This window comes from Ornithorhynchus anatinus, chromosome 21, assembly GCF_004115215.2.
Source record: "Ornithorhynchus anatinus isolate Pmale09 chromosome 21, mOrnAna1.pri.v4, whole genome shotgun sequence".
Lineage (NCBI taxonomy): Eukaryota > Metazoa > Chordata > Mammalia > Monotremata > Ornithorhynchidae > Ornithorhynchus > Ornithorhynchus anatinus.
This window is the reverse complement of record NC_041748.1, coordinates 8,268,627-8,283,975: the sequence shown is the minus strand read 5'-3', so window position 1 is coordinate 8,283,975 and position 15,349 is coordinate 8,268,627. Positions and strand designations below refer to the sequence as shown.

The following is a 15,349-nucleotide window of genomic DNA, read 5'->3' as shown; positions in this document are numbered from 1 at the left end:
CCCATTAAAATGCCACTTAATCTGCCATGTTTAAACTCTGGGAACTGGTATCATTATTTCGTTCTTTTTGTAAATGTATACTGGATCACCAGTAAGAAGTATTTATTGGCCATGTCAGCACGCTGTGAACATATTCCTCTGCACTTAATTTTTCTCCCGAAACAGAGGTTTTTGATCAGTATTCACAGGCTGAAACCATACGATCAAACCAAAGTGGAAGGCGTGGGTTTGATTCCTGGCCAATGCAACTCAGTGTAGCCATGAACTTTTCCCTCTGAAACAGCGGGGATTCTCCCTTCCATCAGTTTCTTTTTTCAGGATCACTCTAAAATTCAGGGGAAGGTTCTGCCTTTTTCTTGTTAAATTCAGAAGTAATCACTTTCACAAATGTTAGAAGGGTTACCTACATCACAAGGGGCCCAGGGCTCCTTCCCTGTCAATATAGCTCCATTTGAAAAAAACAGCAGCAGCTAAAAAGAACTACAATGTCCAAAATGCAAACCAAAGCTTCCAAATGGGGGAGAGTAAAGGGAAAAACTCTAATCAGTTTATCCCGATTAAGGGTGTGGGCCTGGGAGTCAGAGGACCTGGGTTCTAATCCTGACTCCACCACATACCTGCTGGGTGACCTTGGGCAAGTCACTTCACTTCTCTGGGCCTCAGTTACCTCATGTGTAAAATGAGGATTAAGATTGGGAGCCATATGTGCTCTGTGCTCATTTGTATATATTTTTATTACCCTATTTATTTTGTTAATGAGGTGTACATCCCCTTGATTCTATTTATCATGATTACGTTGTCTTGTCTTTGTCCATCTGTCTCCCCTGATTAGACTGTAAGCCCGTCACTGTCTCTGTCTGTTACCGAATTGTACATTCCAAGCGCTTAGTACAGTGCTCTGCACATAGTAAGCGCTCAATAAATACAATTGAATGAATGAATAAATGTGGGTCAGGGACTTTGTCCAACCTGATTACCTTGTATCTACACCAGTGCTCAGAACAGTGCTTGGCACATAGTAAGCGCTTAACAAACACCATTATTATTATTAGGGTGTTTGGCTTTTGAGTGTCCAATCCACTGGGAACAGTTGCAGCTCTGAAGACACAGCTGAAGGAAGGTCATTTTCAGTTCGGTTGTTTGGTTGTTCAGTTCATGTCGTGCAGGTACAAGTGAGGGATCAAGTCACTGTGGTGCTGCACTTGCTACTGAGTACATTATTTTTGAGAAGCGATAATTCACAGAGCTCCTCTTAGAGAGATATGTTAGAATGTTAACGTCATCTGATAGATGTAAATACATGGTCCCATAGGTAGGACTATGACTTTGTTAAGGTATCCAGTTGGTTAGTCAGCTAAAATCTCCTCAGCGCCTCTTCAGTCCCACCATCCTCCTGGTTCCTCTTTGACTCTCCCATCCCTGTCTTAAAATCTAGTCTTCCCTGATTCAGCCCTCATTTCCCCTATTCTCCCTTCCTTCTGCAATCCCTATGCCCTTCGGACTGTACCCCTTAAGCCCTTTGATATGCACCCCGCTCCGCAGTGCTGACCTACTACTTACCCTATCTATAATTTATTTTAATGTCTGTCTCTCCTCATTAGACAGTAAGGAGGACTGTGTCTATCAGTTCTACTGTATATTGTATTCTTCCAAGTTCTCAGTCCAGGGCTCCGCATACAGTAAGCACTTGATTGATTTATTTATTTTATCGATCTATTGACCACAGTGCCCCTAATTACCTTGCCTACCATAGGGGCCTTATTAAGGACCTTTATGCTTACTTTACTATAATTAATTACATATTATACTCATTCATTCATTCAATAGTACTTATTGAGCACTTACTTTGTACAGAGCACTGTACTAAGCGCTTGGGAGAGTACAATGAAACCATAGGCATACACATTCCCTGACCACAATGAAATCCAGAGTACACACAAGTGACTCAGAGCAATGGCTACTCGGTTGCTGATTTGGCAGCAGTCCCATTTGGTATGACTCTCTGTGGTAACAAATTCCTAATGTTCTCACTTGTTGAAGGAAATCTTGCTTTATGTTTGTTTTCAATCTATCACCTTCAACTTTTACTGGATACTCCTATTTTCTGGTGTTGTGGGATTTGGTGAACAACAATTCTATTATTCTCTGATAATATGGCCACCAAATCAGACTTGAAAGGGTCTAGGTGACCTTTACTTAGCCCAGCAGTAACTGATTATCCTGTGGGTTGGGTCTGGTCTCGTTCAAACTTTTTGCAAAAGAACAATCCTTCAACTCCATCTTCTCCCCTAAGCTGGAGAGAAGCAGCATGGCCTAGAGGATATAGCCCGGATCTGGGAGCATAGAGGACCTGGGTTCTAATCCTACCTGCACCACTTGTCTGCTGGGTGACCTTGGGTGAGTCACTTAACTTCTCTGGGCCTCACTTTCCTCAACTGTAAAATGGGGATTCAATACCTGTTCTTCCTCCTAAACTGGGAGCCCAGTGTCCTTAATTAACTTGTATCTACTCCAGTTCTTAGAACAGCCCTAAGTTTTCCTGTCAGTAATGTAAGTGCATTACCTCTGTTGACTTCTTTGGGACTGTTTTTAACATTTTGATTGAAGTGCAGTCAAGAGACTTCAGACTTTGTAATCGGTCTCACTGTCCTATGAGTTTTATCCTGTCCTTGCGAAACATCTGCTAGTTGTGAATAATTTGCAAGGCTAAGTCTATGAGGTGGACATGTGTCCATATGAATCTATTAAAATGACTTTGGATTTGTTTAGAACTACTAGTGTGCTTATATAGGAAGAAGGCTCTAAACAGATTTATTTTGCATTTTAACTGTGGTTACCCCATCTGTATACCAAAGCCAGCTATTGGCAGGGTGAAAAGGAAAATTACAAAATTTAAGCAGGGCTAGTATATGAATGCCATATTTTCCTTGTGCAAAAGGCTCACTGAGGATAATTTCCACATTTTTACTTTGGCTGATCACCCTTTCATGTCATCTTCATCTTAAAAGTATTTGTAAGTGGCTCATCATTCTACGTCTTTGAATTTTCATAATTTGTTCTTTCTTGAAACAGACACGTTGTGCACTTCTTATATGTAATAACGTTTTCTCGTTACACTTGAGTTATCAGTCAAGCTTCCGGGATGTTGCTTTCACTTAAGAATTCCCAATTCCTTCCCTCATTCTATCCTACTCTTCACCAGTAATCCTTAAGAAATTGTTGGACAATCTTGTGGGTAAAGGGGAATGTTTTTCAAATCTTTGCCTGAAGGTTTGATAGTCACCTCCAGATACTGCCAGCCATTCCCTGAGAAGCTGAACTTCTCCTTCAGAACCTGGAGGACCCCGTGACTCAGAAACAGCAGTACTGAGGCATGTCAGATCACATTCCATTTGCAGTGAATAAGCTCTGGATAAGTGAAATACATTACAGATGGATGAGACAATTTAAAAACTCTTAAGTGAAACCAGACTAAATTTATTTCACTATAAAACCAACCATACAAATAATAAGAAAAAATGCTCTGAAAAAAAGCAGGGAATATAGTCACACAATTTGTGCTAATAGGTCTAAATTAAACTGTTGTTTTGCAATTCCGGAATAGCTAAGAAGAAAATCATTTTACCAAAATGATGAACAACAATAAGGAATTAGTCTTGGCAGTAGTTCATTGTTTGCTTCTTCAATAGGGTTTTTTCGATTGTTTGAATTAGAGAGAGTTCAATGGTAGTAAAAACAATACTACTAATAATAATATTTGTTAAGAGCCTACTATGCCCAGCACTGTACTAAGTACTGGGATACAGTTCCAGTCCTACATGGGGCTCACAGTCCAAGAAGGAGGGAGAAGAGGTTTTGAATCCCTATTTCAACCAACCAGTGGTATTTACTGAGCACTTATTGTCTGCAGAGCACTGTACTAAGTGCTTGGGAGAGTACAGTGCAATAGAGCTGGTAGACATGTTCCCTTTCCACAGGGATCTTACTATCTAAAGGGCGAAACATACATAAAATAAAATAAATAAATGATGGCTACATACATAAGTGCTGTGGGCCTGAAGATGGGGTGAATATCAAGTGTTCAGAGATTACAGATTAGTGAATAGATGATACGGAAGGGAGAAAGAATCAGGTAAAAGAGGGCTTAATAGTGAAAGGCCGCTTGGAGGATATAATAATAATTATAATGATAAAAAGATGGTATTTATTAAGCACTTACTATGTACTATTCTTGCCAAATCCAATGGCTCCTACTCCATTCTAATCCTCCTTGACCTCTCTGCTGCCTTTGACACTGTCGACCATCCCCTCCTCCTCCATACCTTATCTCACCTTGGCTTCACGGACTCTGTCCTCTCCTGGTTCTCCTCTTACCTCTCTGGCCGGTCATTCTCGTTCTCCTTCGCCGGAGCCTCCTCCCCCTCCCATCCTTTAACTGTTGGAGTTCCTCAAGGGTCAGTTCTTGGCCCTCTTCTGTTCTCCATTTACACTCACTCCCTCGGTGAACTCATTTGCTCTCACGGCTTCGACTACCATCTCTGCGCAAATGACACGCAGATCTACATCTCCGCCCCTGTCCTCTCCCCCTCCCTTCAGGCTCGCATCTCCTCCTGCCTCCGGGACGTCTCCACCTGGATATCGGCCCGCCACCTAAAACTCAACATGAGCAAGACTGAGCTCCTCATCTTCCCTCCCAAACCCGGTCCTCTCCCAGACTTCCCTATCACCGTGGATGGCACGACCATCCTTCCCGTCTCTCGGGCCCGTGATCTCGGTGTCATCCTTGACTCGTCTCTCTCGTTCACCCCACCCATCCTATCCGTTACCAAGACCTGCCGGTTTCACCTCTACAATATCGCCAAGATCTGCCCTTTCCTCTCCACCCAAACGGCTACCTTACTGCTACAGGCTCTCGTTATATCCCGGCTAGACTACTGTGTCAGCCTTCTCTCTGACCTCCCTTCTTCCTCTCTCGCCCTGCTCCAGTCTATTCTTCACTCCACTGCCCGGCTCATCTACCTGCAGAAACGATCTGGGCATGTCACTCCCCTTCTTAAACAAGTCCAGTCGTTGCCTATCAACCTCCGCTCCAAACAAAAACTCCTCACTCTAGGCTTCAAGGCTCTCCATCACCTTGCCCCTTCCTACCTCTCCTCCCTTCTCTCTTTCTATTGCCCATCCTGCACGCTCCGCTCCTCTGCCGCCCACCTCCTCACCGTCCCTCGGTCTCGCCTATCCCGCCATCGACCCCTGGGTCACGTCCTCCCGGGGTCCTGGAACGCCCTCCCTCCTCACCTCTGCCAAACTGATTCTCTTCCTCTCTTCAAAACCCTACTTAAAACTCACCTCCTCCAAGAGGCCTTCCCAGACTGAGCTTCTCTTCTCCCTCTACTCCCTCTGCCACCCCCCCTTTACCTCTCTGCAGCTAAACCCTCTTTTTCCCCTTTTCCCTCTGCTCCTCCACCTCTCCCTTCCCATCCCCACAGCACTGTACTTGTCCGCTCAACTGTATATATTTCCATTACCCTATTTATTTTGTTAATGAATTGTACATCGCCTCGATTCTATTTAGTTGCCATTGCTTTTACGAGATGTTCTTCCCCTTGACTCTATTTATTGCCATTGTTCTTGTCTGTCCATCTCCTCCGATTAGACTGTAAGCCCGTCAAACGGCAGGGACTGTCTCTATCTGTTGCCGACTTGTTTATCCCAAGCGCTTAGTACAGTGCTCTGCACATAGTAAGCGCTCAATAAATACTATTGAATGAACTAAGCACTGTTTTAAGTATGGGGGTAGGCACAAGGCAATCAGGTTGTCCCATGTGGGGCTCACAGGCTTAATCCCCATTTTACAGATGAGGTAACTGAGGCCCAGAGAAGTTAAGCAACTTACCCAAAGTCACATAGTTGAAAAGTGATGGAGCCGGGATGTGACCTGTACCTCCCCCTTAAACTGAGTCCCATGTGGGACAGAAACTGTACCCAACTCCAGCAGTTAGAATAGTGTTTGACACCTAGTAAGCACTTATTAAATGCCATAAAAAATAAAAATAAGGCTTTGAAGGTGGAGAGAGTGGTGGACTAGTATGTATTGAAGGAGAGGGATTCCTAGGACAGAGGGAGGACATGGAAAAAGGGTCATTGGCGAGATATATGAGATCTAGGTGCTTGAAGTCACTGGAGTTGAGGAGTGAGAGGAAGTGGACAATGGAAGGATCTTTGGGGACATCCACATGGATATTGATTCATTCATTCATTCAATTGTATTTATTGAGCACTTACTGTGTGCAGAGCACTGTCCTAAGTACTTGGAAAGTACAATTCAACAGCAGATAGAGACAATCCCTACCCAACAATGGGCTTACAGTCTAGAAGGGGGGAGACAAACAACAAAACAAAACAAGTAGACAGGCATCAGTAGCATAAAAATAAATAAATGGAATTATAGATATATACACATAATAAAATAAATAGAATAATAAATATGTACATATATACACAAGTGCTGTGGGGCAGAGTGGGGTAGAGCAGAGGGAGGGAGTAGGGGTGATGGGAGGGGAAGAAGAGCAGAGGAAAAGGGGGGCTCAGTCTGGGAAGGCGTTCCTGACGGCGATGAACTTTCAGTAGGGCTTTGAAGGGGAGAAGAGAGCTAGTTTGGCAGATGTGAGGAGGGAGGGATTTCAGGCCCGAGGTAGGATGTGGACCAAGGGTCGATGGTGGGACAGGCGAGAAAGAGGCCCAGTTAAGAGGTTAGCGGCAGAGGAGTGGAGTGTGCAGGCTGGGCTATAGAAGGAGAGAAGCGAGGTGAGGTAGGAGGGGGCAAGGTGATGGAGAGCTTTGAAGCCAATAGTGAGGCATTTTTGCTTCATATAAAGGTTGATAAGCAACAACTGGAGAGTTTTGAGGAGGGGGATGAAATGTCCCAGAGCTTTTCTGTAGAAAGAACGTTTCTGTCACCAGGAATCAATGTAGGGATGGGAAAAGAGAAAAGGAATATGAGAAAGGGATCAAAATGGTTCCCGAAGTTGGAGGATGGGCTTGGGGTTGGTAGATGACCATGACTATTAATTGGCATGGGTGGTAGATGTGGAGAATATAGAATTGCAAAAGAAAAGAAAGGGATGAGGAAGGTGGGATGGTATGAAAGTTCTAGGTTCCCCTTGAATGAAGAATGAAGAACCTTATAGATGAAGAAACTGAGGCACAGAGAAGTTAAGTGGTTTACCCAAGGTCTTATAGCAGGGACGTGGCAGATCTGGGATTAAAAACCAGGTTCTCTGAATTCCAGGACTGGGCTCTTTCCACTAGGTCAGGGATTGGATTGCATTGCTTTTGGATTTGCATCCTTTATTCACCTCTCCCTCAGCCCTATAGCACTTTGGGCACTTTGCTAACTGTGTTGTACTCTCCCAAGTACTTAGTAAAGTGTTCAGCCCATTGTAAATGCTCCCACATCCTTTGATAACCAATATTATTTATATTAATGTCTCTCTCCCCTCTAAACTGTAAACTCACTGTCGGCAGGGAACATATCTGCCAAAACTGTTATATTGTACTCTCCCAAGTGCTTAATAAGTGCTCTACACACAGTAAGTACCAAATGAATACAATTGATTGATTTCTTCTTGGAGAATGCTTCTCAGATAATTTTAAAACATAGTTATTTTTTCTAATGATCTAATTGAAATAATCAGTCACTAAGGATGGCATCCAGAGACTGTCAGTAAACAGGATCCTTATCAGAATAAAATTTTGTCAGCCCAAATCTGCGTTCTAAAATTCACTGTTGGACCATTCTCTAGAGTGAGCAGTTAAATGAATGAAAATGTGGGACAGAAGTCATTGACCTGTGATTTGGGTTTTCAAAGGAGATATCCTTAATGCCAGATTATCTCTAATGCAAAATATTTAGAGATACACCTGGAGAATTATAATTGCATTTAGCTGGAGAAGCATTAGGTACTTATGTACATATCTAAAAACTATATATTATAAATTATTTATTTTAATGTCTGCCCATCTAGACTAAGCTCACTGTGGGGCAAGAATGTATCTGCTAACTCTTTTGTAGTGTATTCTCATTCAATCGCTTTATTGAGCACTTACCGTGTATAAAGCACTATACTAAACCCTTGGGAGAAGACAATATAACAGTCATATTCCCTGCCCACAGGGAGCTCCCAAGTGCTGACCTCAGTGCTGTGCACATAGTAAGTACTCAGTGAATATTGTTGATAAAGACCACACAGCCAGCAAGTGGTGGAGTCAGGATTAGGTCCCCTGACTCTCAGGCTGGTGCTCTTTCTAGTTAGGCTGATTCTAATTGATTTTTAAGATTTTTTTTTCTCAATAGATGTTATAAAGCTGCCGTTTCATTCTTAATTATGTTACAAATGCAGTAACGGAATAGTTGTGGTGTATGACTTTGAATCGCGGGAGATGAGAAGGGTTTGATCTGCCTGTAGTGAATTCCACCAGTTATGCAATCTCTTGGAACTGATTGTCAGCATTTACTTATCTTACAGAAAGAGATAAGAGAAAGGAGGCTATGGATTGTGCCCATTATCTTTATGCTAATGGTCAAGAACAGGTTGAAGTGATCTTTAGAGAATTTATGTTACTGCACAATCACCCCCAGTATTCGAAAGTAATTGCAAGGGAGACACAGTTTGTGCAGAGCCTCAGGGTGCTGAGAGACTCATAAAATATGCTGATGCTTCTGTCATTATATCTGTGTGAAGTATTTACCAAAATGCCTACATGTCGACAAGCACAGTGGAACTGTATTATGCCTCTTAATTGGTATTGCTTTTTAGATTTGCCAAGCAGAGCAGCAGCATGGTCTCGTGGAAAGAACCACAGGCCTGGGTTATAACCCCAGCACTGTCAGTTGTCTGCTGTGACCTTGAGCAAGTCATAATTTCTCAGTGCTTCAGTAAAATGGGGATTAAAGTGCTGTTAAAACACTTAAATACACACACAGAACTTTCACTTACATCCTATCTGCATTACTAGTCTCAAACTAGTTGAATTAATGGACAAAGTAAATTAGAGCCTTTCCTATTTTTCAAACACAAGAAATGTGTTTTTGTCCATGGTTGGGCTATTTGAAATGAACAATGCTTCCTTTGTGTAACATTCCTGAAAGGCTATATAATGGTGAAGAAATGAAGCACCAGCATGTTTGAGTTCAAACTGAAACTGATTCTTGGTTCATCAGTTATGATTAATCTAATTAGTTAATGCATCCACCTCTTTGTCTTAAGGTTACATCTTATTATAGCAATCCTGTTTTATGAAAACCTGAACTTGCTAGTAAGTTTCTGTGGCTGGCTTTTGCATACTCATCTCATATGGAGAACTTTCATATGTCAGTAGGAAAATGATTGAATTAAGCAATGAACAGGAGGCCATCCGCATGTTCTCAAGAGTCACAAGGGAAAAAATGGGTTTTCATGGCTCCCCAAATGTCCAAGTTGCGTTGCCGTGACACCTCACAATATCAAGTGTACAAAAACCCAATTAGAAAATTAATCAGAAGAACTAGAGTGAAATACTTCTTATGGTATTTGTTAAATGTTTAATATATATCCTATGCTGCCTTGATTACTGCATCTGCCTCCTTGCTAACCTCTCTACCTCCCATCTCTTCAAACTCCAGTCCCTACTTCACTCTGTTGCCGGGATCATTTTACTACAAAACCAGTCAGTCCTCATTTTCCCACCCCTCAAGAACTTTCAGTGATTGCCCATTCACCTCTGCATTAAGCAGAAACTCCCTACTGTTGGTGGATCATTTTACTACAAAACCAGTCAGTCCTCATTTCCCCACCCCTCAAGAACCTTCAGTGATTGCCCATTCACCTCTGTGTTAAGCAGAAACTCCCTACTGTTGGCTTTAAAGCACTTAATCACTTTGCCCCCTTCTACTTTACCTCGCTGCTTTCCTACTACAATCCAGCCCTCACACTTAGCTCCTCTAATGCCAACCTTCTCTGTGCCTCAATCTTGTCTATCTCCTTACTGACCTTTTGCCCACATCCTGCCTCTGGCCTGGAATACCCTCCCTCTTCATATCCAACAGATGATCACTCTCCCCACCTTCAAAACCTTACCGAAAACCCATCTCCTCCAAGAAGCCTTCCTTGACTATGCCCTCATATCCTTCTCTTCCCACTCCCTCTGTGTTGCCCTTGCTCCCTTTATTCACCCCTCCCTCAGTCCCGCTGCACTTATGTCCATATTGGTAATTTCTTAATTTATATTAATGTCTGCCCCATCTAAACTGTAAGCTCATAATAGGCAGGAAATGTGTCTGTCAACTCTGTTATATTGTAGTCTCCCAAGTGGTTAGCTCTGTACTCAGTAAGCGCTAAATAAATATGATTGATATGCAAGCACTGTGCTAAGCATTAGGGTAGATCAAAGATAGTTTTGAACACAATCCCTGTCCCATGTGGGGCTCACAGTCTTAATCCCCATTTTACAGATGTGTCTATAACAGAGTCTGTAGAGCTTACAGAACTTAGATTCTTGAGGGGGAGACAGACGTTAATATAAATAAATTACGGACATATACATAAGTGTGCCCCTTCTCAGGATGGCACCTGGAGAGTTTCCAGTACTCTACCAGTCTTGGCTATGGGAGGGAGAGTCAAGCAGAGGCATACCCTTTCCATTCCCAGCTTGGGCAATGGTTAGGAAGTGCAAGACAATCTGCTACAAATTACACTCATCCGTGCTGGGCAGCAGCGGCATGGGAGAGAGTCGAGGGTGGAGAATCAAAGTTTGCTGCGAAGAAGAAGGCAGTGGTAAATCACTTCCGTATTTTTACCAAGAAAACTTTATGGATACACTCCCGGAATGATTGCAGATGGAGAGTGGGGCGTTCTGGGAGAGATGTGTCCATGGAACCACTATGGGTCAAAGATGACTCGACCACATAAGACAAGACATAAGTGCTGTGGGGCTAAGGGTGGGGTAATTATCAAGTGCTTAAAGAGTAAAGATCCAAGTGCTTAGGTGACAAAGAAGGGAGGGAATGAAGGAAAAGAGTTCTTCAGAGAAGCAGCGTGGCTCAGTGGAAGGAACCTGGGCTTGGGAATCAGAGGTCATGGGTTCGAAGCCCAGCTCTGCCACTTGTCAGCTGTGTGACTGTGGGCAAGTCACTTCACTTCTCTGTGCCTCAGTTACCCCATCTGTAAAATGGGGATCAACTGTGAGCCTCACGTGGGACAACCTGATTACCCTGTATCTACCCCAGAGCTTAGAACAGTGCTCTGCACATAGTAAGCGCTTAACAAATACCCAACATTATTATTAATTGGGAAGACCTCTTGGAGATGAGCTGGGGGAGGAAGAGACCCTAAGTACAAGTGGAAGGGGGCAGCTCAGTCAGTCAATTGTATTTATTGAGCACTTACTGTATGCAGAACATTGTACGAAGCCCTTGGGAGAGTACAGTATAACAGACACATTGGCTGCCCAAAAGGAGCTTACAGGATAGAGGGGAAGACAGTCATTAATATCAGGTTTTTATCCCTTGTGCCATCCAAACCACTGACTAGTCTCACTAGGCAGTGGGGAGAGAGCCGCCTCCTGTTTCCTGGGTCAAGGTGGAAAAGGGGTGGGTGGAACTCCTTCCTGGGGGATCCTGCCTCCAGCGCAGCATGGGAGAGTGTTCAAAGACTCTGGAAGTGCCTTTGGAAGTAGCTGTGGAACAGCCATTAACCTTCAAGTCGACATTTTGAGAGAGTATGTCACCATAAGAGTCACAAGTGATCATTTAATCAGAAGCGGATTGGAATTTGCAGGAAGTAAAATTCACCAAGAAATAGAAACCCAGGATTGTCTGACCCAAGCTTTCTCACAAAACTTTAACAAGATAGTTAAAGTCATGCTTACCGTGAAAATGGGACTATTAAGAGGTTTATTCCCAGTGTCAAAGGCAGCTCTAGAATGAAGCATCAGATTGTAGCTGGGCAGAGAAGAGAATGAATGGGCATCAGGCAGAAATTTTTAAGGCCCTCTGGGAGGCTCTGCAATTTCTGGCTCTTGCCTGGGGACAAGAGAAGGTCACTTTGCTTTCTGGCTTGTTCAGTGCCACAGGAAATATTTCCTCTATCCTTTTTTTAAAAATTATGGCATTTGTTAAGCACTTCCTTACTGCCAGGACTGCATTAAGCACTGGGGTGGATAAAAGCTAATTAGATTGGAGACAGTCCATGTCCCACAAGGGGCTCATAGTCTTAATCCCCATTTTACAGTTGAGGGAACTGAGGTACAGAGAAGATAAGCGGCTTGCCCCAGGTCACACAACAGAAAAGTGGCAGAGTGGGGATTAGAACCCAAGTCTGCTGACTCTTAGGCCCATGTTCTTTCTACTAGGCCACACTGCTTCTGTATCTAGTCCAAATACTCCAGATCCTTTTTCCTGTGATCACTTACCTTGCCTCCCAAAAGGCTCTTAAAGCCCCATTTTATATTGTTCAGAAGAAAATGCAAACACACTCCCCTCCTTAATAATTATGGTATTTGTTGAATGCTTACTATGTGCCAAGCACTGTATTAAGCGGTAGGGTAGATACAAGATAATCAGATTGGACACAGTCCATGTCCCACATGGACTGGGAGGGACTAGCATTTAATCCCTATTTCACATATGAGGAAACTAAGGCACAGAGACATTAAGTGACTTGCCCAAAGTCACATAGCAGACGAGTGGCAAAACTGGAGTTAGAATTTAGGTCCTCTGACTCTCAGGCCTGTGTTTATTCCACTCTACCCCTCTAGACTGTAAGCTCGCTGTGGGCAGGGAATGTTTCTCATATTGTTATATTGTACTCTCCCAAGTGCTTAGTGCAGTGCTCTGCACAGAGTAAGTGTGCAATAAATATGACTGACTGACTGACTTGGACATGTTGCTTCTTAGGCCATGCTGCTTCTTCTGTGGTTTACAGAACCTTGAGCTAAAAGGCACCTACTTCCACATGTCCATCAGCTCAGTCCCAGTAGTCATCCTAGACTATTTGACCCCCAGACCTCTCTGCAGAGCCATCCTTGAGGTACCCTCCCTGGTGACATCAACCTGATCTCAGGGTGGGACTTTGCAATTGTATAACAGCCTGCAAGGCAAACCCCCTTGTCTTGCCACCAATTATTGTGGGGGGGGCTTTATTAATTAATCCTAATAATAATAACTGTGATATTTGTTAAGCATTTACCATGTGCCAGGCACTGTTGTAAGTGCTGGAATAGATACAAGCTAATTGAGTTGGACACAGTCCCTGTCCCACCATAGGGCTCACAGTCCTAATCCCATTTTTCAGATGAGGGAATTGAGCCATAGAGAAGTACAGTGACTTGCCACAGGTCACACAGCAGACAAGTGGCAGAGCTGGGATTAGAACCCAGGTCCTTCCGACTCCCAGGCCCATTCTTTATCCACTAGGCCACGCTAGGCAAAATGGTTCTTGGGGGGACCCAAGCTGCCTCTGTAGCACACCAAGTAATTTACTTATATTAATGTCTGTTTCCCTCTCTAGACTGTAAACTTGTTGTGGGCAGGGAATGTGTCTGTTTATTACTGTATTGTACTCTCCCAAGAGCTTATTACAGTGCTCTGCATTCATTCATTCAATAGTATTTATTGAGCACTTACTATGTGCAGAGCACTGTACTAAAGCACTTGGAATGTACAAATTGGTAACAGATAGAGACAGTCCCTGCCCTTTGACGGGCTTACAGTCTAATCGGGGGAGACATACAGACAAGAACAATGGCAAAAGAAGTGCTCAATAAATATTATTGACTGACAAATAAAATCGACTGACGCCGAGTGGGACTCAATGTCGGAATATTACAAGGTCTCCAGTAGTCCGCAACGGGTCCTTGTGGGTTAAGCTGGAGCTCTGTTGTCAATTAATTAATCAATTAGTTAATCAAGGGACCGAAGGTAAGTACCACAGCAATTTTCATCTATTCCATCAGTTAATTTCTATGGGGGTGCTGCATCCCAATGACACTCCCCTCAGAATCAGTTTATATGAAGAACAACCACCACCCAAACCATAGAAAATCAAGGTTCACAAAAAACAGAGAAGTGTATAACAGGAAAAAATAAAACAAGAAGTGGGGAAGAACCCAGAAAACTATATTGTGGATAAGCAAGAGCTAGTGGGGCTTGGGCTGAACTTTCACCTTTTTTGCTCCTTTAGCTCTAATAACCATTTGTACCAGAACAACTGTTTCAGGTCTTCCCCAGCTGCAGAAGAAAGACCCAGTTCTTGCTTTGCTGTGGGCAGTTGGTGAGTAGAGTTGGTGATAGACTCCCCTGAAAGACTGTGGTAATAAACATAGTCAACCATTCCCAGTGGCCAATCCTGGGGAATAGTGGATTGTGAATCATCAGAGAATTCAAAGGAGATTTATTGAAAGAATCCACAAATCCAATATTCACTAAGGACATGTGCAGATTAACAATAAGCTTGTTTTCATTCATTCATTCATTCATTCATTCATTCATTCATTCAATTGTATTTTTTGAGTGCTTCCTGTGTGCAGAGCACTGAACTAAGCACTTGGGAAGTACAATTTGGCAACAAATAAAGACAATCTCTGCCCACAACGGGCTCACAGTCTAGAAGAGGGGGAGATAGACATCAAAGCAAGTAAACAGACATCAGTAGCATTATTATAAATTTGTTAATTCATTCAATCATATTTATTCATTCATTCATTCAATAGTATTTATTGAGCGCTTACTATGTGCAGAGCACTGTACTAAGTGCTTGGGATGAACAAGTCGGCAACAGATTTATTGAGAGCTTACTCTGTGCAGAGTATTGTGCACAGACAATCCCTACCCAACAATGGGTCCACAGTCTAAAAGGGGGAGACAGACAACAAAACAAGTAGACAGACATCAATAGCATCAATAAATAAAAAGAATTATAGATATATACACATTAATAAAAATAAAGAGAATTATAATTATAAATATGTACATATATACACAAGTGCTGTGGGACAGGGACACGGGGGTAGAGAAAAGGAAATGAGTAGGGGTGATGGGGAGGAGAGGGGGAACAGAGGAAAAGGGGGGCTTAGTCTGGGAAGGTCTCCTGGAGGAGGTGAGCATTCAGTAGCTTTGTTTTCTTAGAGAATTTTCTGCATGCTACAGACAATATTAGCCTGAAGATGATGGCCATCTTAAAAACAGTTTGCACGGATAGATTGTGCTTTGCATTTTTCCAGTAACTGCCCCTGTTTTCAAATTTTCCTTTAATCTCACAAACTTTCCAAAGTTTTAACTTGAGGAGAGCAACCCCTCTCTTTACTGGTGCATACT

The 15,349-nt window shown here is 43.0% G+C and overlaps 1 non-coding gene across 1 annotated transcript; it reads left to right on the top strand.

Moving 5' to 3' along the window:
* Positions 1 to 10,589: 10,589 nt before the first annotated feature.
* Positions 10,590 to 10,727, top strand: LOC114806235. The gene has a single exon (XR_003754271.1). It is a non-coding gene; the product is annotated as a small nucleolar RNA SNORA7 (small nucleolar RNA).
* Positions 10,728 to 15,349: the final 4,622 nt, after the last annotated feature.